Below are 7,500 nucleotides of genomic sequence, written 5' to 3' on the forward strand. Positions count from 1 at the left end.
TAATAAAATTAATCCTCAAAAATACAACTTGCCTAATAATTCTGCACTCCCTGTATATACACGTGTGTGTCTATGTATGTATGTATATGTATATATATATATATATATATATATATATATATATATATATATATATATATATATATATATATATGTGTGTGTGTCTATGCTCAATGCCGCACACAAGCGGTATAAAGCCTGCACACAGAAAAAAATGTTTGCACGCAATGAAAAAAAATTAGAGGGAACATTGATAGGGACCTCCTAAAAAGAGAAGCCAAATGGATTTGGCTTCTTAATACTTTATACCCCAAGGGGTTAAATAGAGAATTTGATCTTTTATCTTTGATCTAAGTATAATGTTTCCTGGAGTATATCATACAGATGATAATTAAGGTATTCATAGTATACTTATAGACTATTGTTTTATTTTTGGGTTTCCCTGCAGTTATTTGGTATGGTTAGCAACTTGCTGAGTTTGTTTTTATTTAGGTTTCCAATTCTAACATTGGGATGTTAAGGGTTATATTCTGTTTTTGTATGTGTTGGTGTTAACACAGGATGTGTCATGATGTCAGTACCTGTAAACCAAATAAAGGTTTAGCCTTTTAAAACTTGTGTGCCACCTTATTCTTTGTTATATATATATATATATATATATATATATACTTTATTTATTTTTGTTATGTTAAATTGTTTATGCAAACACTTTTCAGTGGCTAAACTTCACCTACAATTTTCCTTATTTGGAGGAGCTAATTCCGACATACTTCATTTGATAATCACTCTAGTCACTGTCAGAAACCCAAGATACGACGAGTCCACGGATTCATCCTTACTTGTGGGATATTATCCTCCTGCTAACAGGAAGAGGCAAAGAGCACCACAGCAGAGCTGTATATATAGCTCCTCCCTTCTCTCCACCTCCAGTCATTCTCTTTGCCTATGCTAGTAATAGGAAGGGTAAAGTGAAAGTGGTGATATGATAGTTTTTAGTTTCTTCAATCAAGAAGTTTATATATATATATATATATATATATATATAGAACATATTCTAGGTAATGAAAGTGTGTCTGATAATTCTCAGTCTGAAGAGAATCAGGATATGCCATCTAATTCTCCCCAAGTGTCACAACCTTTAACGCCCACTCAAGCGACGCCAAGTACTTCTATTGCGTCTAATTCTTTTACTTTGCAAGATATGGCTGCAGTTATGTCAACTACCTTTACAGAGGTATTATCTAAACTGCCAGTTTTGCAGGGTAAACGCAGTAGGCCAGGTATTAATGTAAATACTGAACCCTCTGATGCCTTAATGGCCATTTCCGAAGTACCCTCACAGTGCTCTGATTTGGGGGTCAGGGAATTGCGGTCTGAGGGAGAGCTTTCAGATTCTGGAAATGTATTGCCTCAGACGGATTCGGACGTCACGTCCTTTAAATTTAAACTTAACGACTCTGGATGATTGTGACCCTATTACAATACCTCCAGAAAAATTGTGTAAAATGGACAAATATCTAGAGGTGTCTACTTATACTGACGTTTTTCCGGTTCCTAAAAGAATTTCGGAAATTGTTAAAAAGGAATGGGATAGACCAGGTATACCGTTCTCTCCCCCTCCTAATTTTAAGAAAATGTTTCCTATATCAGACTCCATTCGGGACTCTTGGCAATTGGTCCCTAAGGTGGAGGGAGCTATATCTACTCTAGCTAAGCGTACAACTATACGTATTGAAGACAGTTGTGCTTTTAAAGACCCTATGGATAAAAAAATTAGAGGGCCTTCTAAAGAAGTTATTTGTTCACCAGGGGTTTCTCTTACAGCCTACAGCCTGCATTGTTCCAGTAACTACTGCAGCTGCTTTCTGGTTTGACGCCCTGGAAGAATCCCTGAAGGTAGAGACACCTTTAGAGGACATTTTAGACATAATAAAGGCTCTTAAGCTAGCCAATTTATTTATCACAGATGCTGCTTTTCAAATTACAAAATTAGCGGCGAAAAACACAGGCTTTGCCATTCTGGCGCGCAGAGCGTTATGGCTAAAATCGTGATCTGCTGATGTATCATCTAAATCTAAGCTTTTAGCTATTCCTTTCAAGGGTAAGACCCTATTCAGGCCTGAACTGAAGGAAATCATCTCTGACTTTACTGGAGGTAAGGGTCATGCCCTACCTGAGGACAAGTCTCTTAAGATGAGGGGTAAACAAAATAATTTTCGTTCCTTTTGAAATTTTAAAGGCATACCCTTTACTTCCTCTTCCTCCACTAAGCAGGAAGGGAATTTTGCTCAATCCAAGTCTGTCTGGAAACCTAACCAGGCCTGGAATAAAGGTAAACAAACCAAGAAGCCCGCTGTTGCTACCAAGACAGCATGAAGGGGCAGCCCCCGATCCGGGACTGGATTTAGTAGGGGGCAGACTTTCTCTCTTTGCTCAGGCTTGGGCAAGAGATGTTCAGGATCCTTGGGCATTGGAAATTGTGACCCAGGGGTATCAGCTGGAATTCAAGGATTTTCTCCTAAGGGGGAAATTTCACCTTTCACGTTTGTCTGTAGACCAGACAAATAGAGTGGCGTTCTTACGCTGTGTAAAAGACCTCTATACAATGGGAGTAATTTGCCCAGTTCCAAAACTGGAACAGGGACAGGGATTTTACTCAAATCTATTCGTGGTTCCCAAAAAAGAGGGAACCTTCAGACTGATTTTAGATCCCAAATTTCTCAGAGTTCTATCGTTCAAGATGGAGACTATACGAACAATTTTACCAATGATCCAGGAGGGTCAATACATGACCACCATGGACCTGAAGGATGCGTATCTTCACATTCCTATCCACAAGGATCATCATCAGTTTCTAAGGTTTGCCTTTCTGGACAAACATTATCAGTTTGTGGCCCTTCCCTTCGGGTTGGCCACAGCTCCCAGAATCTTCACAAAGGTGCTAGGGTCCCTTCTAGTGGTTCTCAGACCACGGGGAATAGCAGTGGCGCCCTATCCGGACGATATTTTGATCCAGACGTCAACTTATCAACTGACCAAATCTCACACGGACATCGTGTTGTCATTTCTAAGAACTCACGGTTGGAAAGTGAATATAGAAAAGAGTTCACTTGTTCTACATACAAGAGTTCCATTCTTGGGAACTCTGATAGACTCGGTAGACATGAAAATATTTCTGACGTAGGTCAGAAAATCAAAGATTCTAAATACTTGCCGAGCACTTCAGTCCATTCCTCGGCTATCAGTGGCTCAGTGTATGGAGGTCATTGGATTAATGGTAGCAGCAATGGACATCATTCCGTTTGCTCGCTTTCATCTCAGTCCACTGCAGCTGTGCATGCTCAGATAGTGGAATGGGGATTATGCAAATTTATCTCCTCAGATAAATCTGGATCAAGAGACCAGAGACTCTCTTCTTTGGTGGTTGTCACAGGATCATCTGTCCCAGGGAATGTGCTTCCGCAGGCCATCATGCGTAATAGTGATGATGGACACCAGCCTCTTGCAGTCTGGAATGCTCTGAAGGCTCAGGGTGTTTGGACTCAGGTGGAGTCTCTACTTCCAATCAATATTCTGGAACTGAGAGCAATATTCAACGCGCTTCAGGTGTGGCCTCAGTTGGCTTTGGCCAAATTCATAAGATTCCAGTTGGACAATATCATGACTGTGGCATATATCAATCATCAGGGGGGAACAAGGAGTTTTCTAGCGATGATAGAGGTATCAAAGATAATCCGATGGGCAGAGACTCACTCTTGCCATCTATCAGCAATCTATATCCCAGGAGTAGAGAACTGGGAAGCAGATTTTCTAAGTCGTCAGACTTTTCATCCGGGGGAGTGGGAACTCCATCCGGAGGTGTTTGCATCATTGATTCATCAATGGGGCACACCGGAACTGGATCTGATGGCATCTCGACAGAATGCCAAACTTCCACGTTACGGGTCCAGGTCAAGGGATCCCCAGGCTGTACTGATAGATGCTCTAGCAGTACCTTGGTCATTCAACCTGGCTTATGTGTTTCCACCTTTTCCTCTCCTGCCTTGTGCGATTGCAAGAATCAAACAGGAGAGAGCTTCAGTAATTCTAATAGCACCTGCGTGGCCACGCAGGACTTGGTATGCGGATCTAGTGGACATGTCGTCTCTGCTACCGTGGAAACTGCCATTGAGACAGGACCTTCTCATTTAAGGTCCGTTCCAACATCCGAATCTAAATTCTCTGCAGGTGACTGCCTGGAGATTGAACGCTTGATTTTATCTAAGCGGGGATTCTCTGAGTCAGTCATTGATACTTTGATTCAGGCTCGCAAGCCTGTCACAAGAAAGATTTACCATAAGATATGGCGTAAATATCTTTATTGGTGCGAATCCAAGGGCTACTCATGGAGTAGGGTTAGGATTCCTAGGATTTTGTCCTTTCTCCAAGAAGGATTGGAGAAGGGATTATCAGCTAGTTCCTTAAAGGGACAAATTTCTGCTTTGTCAATTTTACTACACAAGCATCTGGCGGATTTCCCAGACGTTCAGTCTTTTTGTCAGGCTTTAATCAGAATCAACAAAAAACAAAGATTGTGGGGAGCGCCCCAAAGAGGCTATCCGTTTTGGGCTTATTAATTCAATTTCTTAGTCTGCCAAACATTTATCATTCCATCCATATAGAGATGTCATTCAAGTGATAATAATTAATTGCTTACAATAAATGAATTAACACAATTTTATTTTCTATTGAAATGAATTACATAAAATGCTGTTTGCTCAAATTAATTAAATCAGCTACAAGACACCGGTGTCCTATCATAAACAATTATTTTCATAAAAAACTAATCTCATCAAATATAAACTCATCAATAATAAAATTCAATATATAATACACTTGTTAAAAATATATTTGTTAAAAGTATATAAACTTTATACAACGTTGCAGCAACAGTTTCTACTAGATAATATCAATTTAAGTTGTTATAATTTGTTACAACAACCTACACGGGTTAATTCAATGAATTTGTTTGCCCATTCAATATCTCCTTTAAAGTTCCAATATAACACTTTTGCTGGTGTGTCAAAGTTATTTCAATACGGTACCGTTAATGTTCAGTTCAAAGTTTCACCTCTTAAAAGCTTAGGGACATAATACCTTATTTTTCATGCAGGCAGCTCAAACGGTTTCACTGGTGCCTGTGCTGCCCCTGGTCGAATGAAAGATCACAAAGTAATGCTGAAGATGCCGCTCGTCAGCGGTTATTAAATCTCCGGTTTGTTTACCTTGGAAATCCGGTTCACCAATCAGGTGGTGCGCGCACTTATTCGAATCTTCAACTCCTATCGCCCCAGCAGTTAGTCAGACGGACCAGAGTTCTTCAGTCTCCCACTCTGACACTGGTGTTGCGGTTATGGGAGTCAAACCGTATGCACTTTCACAAACTCTTCACCTGCTAATCTACACAGACAGGGCTTAGGAACACACAACCAGTATTGTGGCTTAATCTCTTCTAGGAAGCTGTGGATCAGATCAACGCGTGTCGGCTCTTCCCGAGCCTTTGTCAAGATCCGGGTTTCCAAGGTAAACAAACCGGAGATTTAATAACCGCTGACGAGCGGCATCTTCAGCATTACTTTGTGAAACCGTTTGAGCTGCCTGCATGAAAAATAAGGTATTATGTCCTTAAGCTTTTAAGAGGTGAAACTTTGAACTGAACATTAACGGTACCGTATTGAAATAACTTTGACACACCAGCAAAAGTGTTATATTGGAACTTTAAAGGAGATATTGAATGGGCAAACAAATTCATTGAATTAACCCGTGTAGGTTGTTGTAACAAATTATAACAACTTAAATTGATATTATCTAGTAGAAACTGTTGCTGCAATGTTGTATCAAGTTTATATACTTTTAACAAATATATTTTTAACAAGTGTATTATATATTGAATTTTATTATTGATGAGTTTATATTTGATGAGATTAGTTTTTTATGAAAATAATTGTTTATGATAGGACACCGGTGTCTTGTAGCTGATTTAATTAATTTGAGCAAACAGCATTTTATGTAATTCATTTCAATAGAAAATAAAATTGTGTTCATTTATTGTAAGTAATTAATTATTATCACTTGAATGACATCTCTATATGGATGGAATGATAAATATTTGGCAGACTAAGAAATTGAATTAATAAGCCCAAAACGGATAGCCTCTTTGGGGCGCTCCCCACAATCTTTGTTTTTTGGTGATATCTGTATGTTACACCTTTTGGAGGGAGGTACAACTAGTGGGTGAGCCCAAATCCGTTTATAACTAGGCTCCTGGATAAGCCTTGTTACTTTTAATCAGAATCAAGCCTGTGTTTAAACCTATTGCTCCGCCATGGAGTTTAAATTTAGTTCTCAATGTTCTTCAAGGGGTTCCGTTTGAACCCATGCTTTCCATAGATATTAAGCTGTTATCTTGGAAAGTTTTGTTTTTAGTTGCTATCTCTTCTGCTCGAAGAGTTTCCGAGATTTCTGCGTTACAATGTGATTCGCCTTATCTTATATTCCATTCTGATAAGGTGGTTTTGCGTACTAAACCTGGATTCCTTCCTAAGGTTGTTTCAAATAAGAATATTAATCAGGAAATTGTTGTTCCTTCCTTGTGTCCTAATCCTTCTTCTAAGAAGGAACGTCTGTTACATAAATTGGACGTGATTCGTGCCTTGAAGTTTTACTTACAAGCGACCAAGGATTTCCGTCAAACATCTTCTCTATTCATTGTTTATTCTGGAAAGCGTAGGGGTCAAAAAGCTACGGCTACCTCTCTTTCTTTTTTGCTGAAAAGCATCATCCGCCTGGCATACGAGACTGCTGAACAGCAGCCTCCTGAAAAAATTATGGCTCATTCCACTAGAGCTGTGGCTTCCACATGGGCTTTTAAAAATGATGCTTCTGTTGAACAGATTTGTAAGGCTGCGACTTGGTCGTCCCTTCATACTTTTTCCAAATTTGATACTTTTGCTTCTTCTGAGGCTATTTTTGGGAGAAAGGTTCTTCAAGCAGTGGTGCCTTCTGTTTAGGTATCTGTCTTGCCCCTCCCGTACATCTGTGTCCTGTTGCTTTGGTTTTGTATCCCACAAGTAAGGATGAATCTGTGGAGTCGTCGTATCTTGTAGAAGAAAAGGAAATTTATGCTTACCTGATAAATTGATTTCTTCTATGATACGACGAGTCCACGGCCGCCCTGTCCTTTTAAGACAGAATTTATTTTATTTTTCAAAACTTCAGTCACCTCTGCACCTTTTAGCTTTTCCTTTCTCTTCCTGTACCTTCGGTCGAATGACTGGGGGTGGAGAGAAGGGAGGAGCTATATAAACAGCTCTGCTGTGGTGCTCTTTGCCACTTCCTGTTAGCAGGAGGATAATATCCCACAAGTAAGGATGAATCCATGGACTCGTCGTATCATAGAAGAAATCAATTTATCAGGTAAGCATAAATTTCCTTTTTTGTATGTTCTCACAAATCCACTGC

Source organism: Bombina bombina, chromosome 4, assembly GCF_027579735.1.
Source record: "Bombina bombina isolate aBomBom1 chromosome 4, aBomBom1.pri, whole genome shotgun sequence".
Taxonomy (NCBI): domain Eukaryota; kingdom Metazoa; phylum Chordata; class Amphibia; order Anura; family Bombinatoridae; genus Bombina; species Bombina bombina.